Source organism: Nannospalax galili, unplaced genomic scaffold (assembly GCF_000622305.1).
Source record: "Nannospalax galili isolate Female #2095 unplaced genomic scaffold, S.galili_v1.0 scaffold279, whole genome shotgun sequence".
In the NCBI taxonomy this organism is placed as follows: Eukaryota; Metazoa; Chordata; class Mammalia; order Rodentia; family Spalacidae; genus Nannospalax; species Nannospalax galili.
This window is the reverse complement of record NW_008343971.1, coordinates 1601282-1608415: the sequence shown is the minus strand read 5'-3', so window position 1 is coordinate 1608415 and position 7134 is coordinate 1601282.

The following is a 7134-nucleotide window of genomic DNA, read 5'->3' as shown; positions in this document are numbered from 1 at the left end:
ACTTTTGGGAAAAAAATGAAATTAGATAAACAGATAGATGTGTGTGTGTGTGTGTGTGTGTGTGTGTGCGCATTTGAGAACTGAATTCACCAAATTATCTATCTTGCTTCTTCCTTTCATCGTCCTTGATCAGTCTGCCCTTCTCTGCTTTCATGATTTCCAGGACCCTTTCCTCTCCATAGGGTAAATGGATCTCTAGAGTAAGTACTCTATCCTGGTTACCACATGGTTCTCAAATCTCGAATTATGGCACTGCTAGGAGTGCTAGGTATGACAGGTGTGAGGGCTGGTTAATGAACTTCCTAAATGAGCAAGGATCTTCTATTTACAGTGCATTCATCTTGTAAATATTTAGCTTATAGATTGAGGATTCGATAAATGACTTCTTCCAAATGGAGAGAGCGAGAGAGGAGTTAGGGTAATTTGCCTTGCAGCAGATGAAAAGGCAGATAAACTTGATCTGCATGCCAAGTGGTTCTCACTGTTCCTGTTGCATGATCAGTACAATTCAGTGCTGTACTTTGCCTGGCAAATGGAGCAGCTCATCCTGGGAACCAGTGATGCTGTATCTCACCAGTAACATGTTGACTAGGGACCACTTTATTGCATTAGTAGTTGCTATGGAGTAGTGAGTGAGGAATTCAGTCTCAGAAGGCAATAAGAGCAGAAGTCCTTGGTTTTGTAGTCACTTCTAATCTGATTTGGAACTAAGAGGGAAATACTTTGGTGTCTCTAAATCCTACCCTTAGAAATTCATTTCTTAGGGTTGCAATGTCAAACATTGAGCTGAGGATGTACCTCATGATACAGCCCCCACCCAGCACACATACAGAAGGTCCTGGGTTTGATCTCCAGCACCCATCCCCTGCCCACCACACACAAAAGTAGAGTTTACTTTTCTTATTATGTCAAATTGTTATTCTTGTCCCAAACAAATGAATGATGGTTTGCTATTATATATTAACAGCACCTTGAGGGCTACAACAGTAATTGGAAAAGCTTATGGCTAAGTGTGTGATGGCCAATGTTACTTCCTTCTAGGAAGCCACAATTGACCCTTTGGTACATTTGGAAGTAGGCTACAGTAGGCAGTGTGAATGTAGTTGCCTTGTGTTCAACCTAAAGAACCAATGCTTAGAATGAGATCCCTAAAGGTCCAGGGTCTGAGCTGGACAGTACTCAAATATTTATAATAATAATAATAATAATAATAATTATTATTATTATTTGTGCATGAGTGTATTGCCTGTATGTATGTAAGTGCACCTGTGTTGTGTAATGCTGCAGAGGACAGAAGAGGCCATCAAATCCCCTTAAACTGGAGTTATAGATAGTTGTTAGCAGCCATCAGGGCCTTTTGCAAGAACCGCTGTGTTCTTAACCACTGAGCAATCTCTCCAGTTCCACAAACAGTTCTTTTATTTATTGAAAATTCTGCTGAATTCTTAGGCATCTGAGGAAGTTGGTTTCTTGCTGCTTGGGTTTATATTTCCTTTCACAAAACTTTACTCAGGGACTTGTTTTAAACAGGGGTTTGGATGGATGTCATAGTGACTTGCCATCTGACAACCTTTATGAATGTGACTTAAATTTTAAAATATTTGTGAAAAAAATGTTTATGCTGCTCCTCTTCTGTTTTACACTGAGCAGAAATATCTCTAGAGCTGTTCCTTAAATCATAGTCATTTTAAAGTAAAGAACTAGTTTAGCCTCAGAGGCTCACTTGGTGGATATGCCACCTTCTGAGCCAAACTTTATTTCTTCAAGAAACTTGATGCAGCCTCAAAACACTGTCAGTTACTAATTTACTCCTACATTTTCTTGTTTGTCTCACAGTTCTTTGACATGTGAGACAGTGTATGACTTGAATTTTCAACCTATTCTTTAAAAATATTGGTGACAGTGTGTGTAAGACCCATGCAAACTCAATCAGACAAAAAACTTGAGAAATGGGCAACAAGTCCTAACCTTAGCCAAAGAACTATTGGCAGCATATCACTGCTGGGTGAGGAAGAGCTGATCTTCTTTAAGGGAGTGACTCTAGATAGGCTGACTAGACTCCAGTGGATGAACTTGTACCAAGAGACATCTGGGTACACAAACCAGACTTGTTAGGCTTTAATGTACAGGGCAGAATGCATGAAATCTGGTGGGGGAGCATATTTTGCAAAGCCAGTTATTAAATCTAGATCTTCCACCTACAGTGTAGTTATTGCTGTAGGTTTATAATTTCATCTTTGTAATCTATATATAGTAAAGGCAATAGAAGACTTTATCTTTCTTTAACTTTTACAAAAACTTTATTGAGAATTTCATAATGCATATAATGTGTTTTGATCAAATCCATGCTCACTCCCTCCCCTCCAACATAACCCCCTCTGAAGAGGTAATCCTAAAATCTTTTAAGGATCAGATACTAGCTCCCAAATACTTTTGACATTTTGACATTTTTGGCCTTTGGAACAGAGTATGTTGCTAACAGGCACAAGGACATTTTGACTTTTAGCCCAGAAACTGGCTACATTTCTTTGGGGTCTTTTTACCCTAACTGCGTAACCAATTCCTACCTCCCATTCTTATCACACCATCTTCTGAAGGGGTTACCCAAATTGCCAATAGGGAATAGGGATGTAGACTGCTCTGGCTACTTCCATGCTGAAAGGGATACAGGGTGAAGCAATTGGAGTACCCCTTCAGTGGGTCTATCTAAAAGACTCCCAAATTGCATAACTCTTGTCTCTAAGGAAGAAGAAAGTCCTTGAATCATGACTAGGAGATGTGAAGGAGAAGTAAAGGCAAAAATAATTAGCATTACAAGTTCAAGACAGGGAACTAGAAAAAACTCAGAAGAGGGCAATTTTCAAATGTTCATATGAAAGTCCATTGGAGTTTCTTGACAAGGACTTCCAAAATCATCCCTCTATTGGGTTCTTCCTCATTTTTCTTTTGTTTTCCAAGGCTGCCCAAGTTGGCTGGGAAGAGTGGCTGGATACTCAGCTGAGGGTCCAGTGACCTGCTTGGTACTCCTTTAATGAATGAGCACAACTGTCAACAAGCCCAACTGTGGCTGTTTAGCAATCAGGCTCAGCGGAAGTCGTGATGATGGTAGTTATCTTATGCAGAAGGGACGGCTATATAGCATCATCTTATTAAAAGGACCTGGAATTTAAAAGGATTTGTTGCTAGGAGCCATATATGAGGGAGAACATACGTCATTTGTTTTTCTGAATCTGTGTTACTTCACTTAGTATAGAGTTTCTAGATCTGTCCATTTACCTGCAAATGTCATTATTTCATCTTCTTTAGTGCTGAATAAAAACTCCATTGTGTAAATATACCACATTTTTGTTAACCACTCATCAGCTGAGGGGTATTTAGGTTGCTTCCATCTCTTAGCTATTATGAAAAGAGCAGCAACAAACATGGTTGTCTCTACAAATGTCTCTACAATAGGATGAGTCCTTTGGGTATCTGACAAGGAGTGGTATAAGGGGGTCATATGGTAGGTTCATCTTTAGTTTTTTAAGAGTTCTCCACACTGTTTTCCATAGAGGCTGGATGAGTTTGCAATCCCACCAGCAGTGAATGAGTGTTCCCCTTTCTCCACATCCTTGCCAGCATTTGGTATCATTTGTTCTCTTGATCCTAGCCAGTCTGATTCGGGTAAGGTGACACCTTAGGGTGGTTTTAATTTGTATTTCCCTAATTACTAACAATGTTGAACACTTTTTGAAATGTTTCTTAGCCATCTTTATTTCTTCCTTTGAGAATTCTCTGTTTATATCTTTGGCCCATCTTCTAATTGGGTCATTTGGTTTCTCAATTCTTTGTTTTTTGAGTTATTTATATATTCTGGATGTTAAACCTCTGTCAGATGTGTCACTGGTGAAGATTCCCCCCCCCCCAAAAAAAATTCTGTGAGTTTTATCTTCACTTTTTTGATTGTTTCTTTTGCTGTACATATGATTTTTAGTTTAATGAGGTCCCATTTATTGATTGTTGACCTTATTTCCTGAGCAACTTCTGTCTGATTTAGAAAATCCTTTCCTACACCTATATCCTGTAAGTTACTGCCAATATTTTCTTCTAATAGTTTCAGAGTTTCCAGTTTCACATTGAGGTCTTTGAACCATTTGAAGTTGACTTTTTTGCAAGGTGAAAGATAAGCATCTAGTTTCATTTTTCTACAGGTGTAGATCCACTTGGAAGCACCATTTGTTGAAGATACTGTCTTTCCTCCATTGTGTGTTCTTGGCACCTTTGTCAAATATTAGGTGTCTGAAATTGCATGTACTCAGGTTTGGATCTTCAATGATGTTCCCTTGATCTATATGTCTGTTTTTGTGACAGTACCATGCTGTTTTTTTGGACTATATCTCTGTCGTATACTTTGAGATCTGGTATAGTATTCCCCCCAGCATTGCTCTTTGTGCTCAGGGTTGCTTTGGCTATATGGGGTCTTTTGTGCCTCCATATGAATTTAAGGATGGGTTTTTCTAATTCTGTGAAGTATGTCATGGAGGCTTTGATTGGGATTGCATTGAATCTATATATTGCTTTTGGTAGGATGGTTATTTTCACACTATTAATTCTTCCAATCCATGAACATGGGAGGTCCTTCCATCTCCTGGTGTCTTCCTCAATCTCTTTAGTGATTTAAAAATTTCATTGTAGAGATCTTCGATGTCTTTCATCAGGTTTATTCCAAGATATTTTAATTTTTTTGTAGCAATTGTGAATGGGAGCATTTCCAGGTATTCTTTCTCCAGTTCTTTGTTATTGGTATATAGAAAGGCTACAGATTTTTGTAGATTGATTTTATAACCTCTCACTATACTGAAAGTGTTGATCAGTTCTAGGAGTTTGCTGGTGGAACTTTTGGGACCTCTTCGGTATAGTATCATCTGCAAAAAGTGATAGTTTGACCTCTTCTTTCCCAATTAGTATTCCTTTAATCACCTTCCTGTCTTATTGCTCTAGCAAGAGTTTCAAGCACTGTGTTGAAAAGGAGTGGAGATTGTGGACATCCTTGTCCGGTTCCTGATTTTCATGGGAATGGTTCCAGTTTTTCTCCATTTAGAATGACATTGGCTGTGGGTTTGTTGTATATAACTTTAATTATGTTGAGGTATTTTCCTTCCAGTCCAGTTCCCTCTAGGACTTTGAACATAAATGCATGCTGAATTTTGTCAAAAGCCTTTTCTGCATGTATTGAAATGGCAATGCGTTTTTTGTCTTTGAGTCCATTTATATGATTAATGATGTTTATTGACTTGCATATATTGAACCATCCCTGCATCTCTGGGATAAAGCCTACTTGATCATGGTGAGTGATTTTTTGATGTGTGTCTGTATGTGGTTTGCAGGTATTTTCTTGAGAATTTTTGCATCTATGTTCATTAAGGATATGGATCTATAGTTTTCATTTTTGGTTGTGTCTTTTCCTGGTTTGGGTAGTAGAGTGATGCTGGCTTCATAGAAGGAAGGTGGGAGTTCTCCCTCTGTTTCTATCATTTTGAATAATTTAAGTAGTATTGGTTGGAGGTCTTTAAATGTCTGGTAGAATTCTGCTGTAAATCTATCTGGGCCTGGGCTTTTTTCAGTTGGGAGGCTTTGTATTACTGTTTCAATTTCCTTAGATGTTATGGGTCTGTTTAAATTGTTGGTCTCTTCTTGGTTTAACTTTGGTGGTTCCCATGATTTCAGTTATCCATCCATTTCTTTTAGACTTTCTGATTTAGTAGCGTATAGGTTTTTAAAATATTCCCTTATAATGGTCTGCATCTTTTGGGTGTCGTGATGTTTCCCCTTTCATCTCTGATTCTATTGATTTGGATTTACTTTCTTTCTTTTGGTTAACTGGGCTAAGGGTTTGTCTATCTTGTTTAGCTTTTCAAAGAACCATCTCTTAGATTCATTGATTCTTTGTATTGTTTTCTTTGTTTCTATTTCATTAATTTCTGCTCTGATTTTTGTAATTCCTTCTCTTCTTCTGGGTTTGGGTTTCATTTCTTCTTGCCTTTCCAGCATTTTGAGTTGCAGTGTTAGGTCATTTATTTGGGCTCTTTCTAACTTTTTAATGAAGGCACTTAGAGCTATAAACTTCCCTCTTCGGACTGCTTTTAATGTGTCCCAGAGGTTATGTTGTGCTGTATTGTCCTTTTTGTTGAGTTCCAGGAATTTTTATTTATTTCTTAATTTCTCCTTGACCCACTCATTGTTTAGGATTGTGTTGTTCAATAGCCACAAGTTTATGTAGTGACTAGGGCTTCATCCAGTGTTGATTTTGAGCTTTATTGCTTTGTGTTCTGATAAAGTGCATGGAATTATTTCAATATTTTTTGTATTTGTTGAGGTTTGTATTGTGGCCCAGTATGTGATCAGTTTTTGAAAAAGTCTGTGAGGTGCTGAGTAGAAAGTGTAGTCTTTGGTGTTTGTGTGGAATAATCAAAAGATGTCTGTTAGGTCCATTTAATGTATGGTATCATTTAATTCAGACATGTCTCTGTTTATTCTTTGTCCAGCTGACCTGTCTAATGGAGGCAGTGGGGGTATTGAAGTCCCCCACCATTACTGAGTTGGGGTTAATCTGTGTCTTAAAGTCCAGTAAGCTTGTTTTTATGAATTTTGGTGCATCAGACTTTGGTGCATATATGTTAAGGATTGTACTATCTTCTTGGTTAACTGTTCCTTTGCTCAGAATGAAGTTACCCTCCTTATCTCTTCTGATTAGTTTTACTTTGAAGTCTATTTTGTTAGATATTAGAATTGCATCCCCTGCTTGTTTCTTAATGCCATTTGCTTGGAATATTCTTTTCTACCCTTTCACCTTAAGGTAGTGCCTGTCCATGAAGGTGAGATGGGTTTTCTGCAGAACGCAAAGAGATGGATTTTGTTTCTTAATCCATTCACTTAGGCTGAGTCTTTTGACTGGGGAATTCAGTCCATTGATATTTAAGGTTATTATTGAAATGTGTGTATTGGTTGCCATAATTTTGATTGCTGTTTGTGTTCTCTGTGTAATTTTGTGTTCCATAGGTTATATCTTTATTTATTTTCTTTTGTTGCCCCTGGGGTATAATTGTTTCTCTCTTTGCTCTTTGTATTGCTTCAAGTGATCTTTGAAGGGCTGGT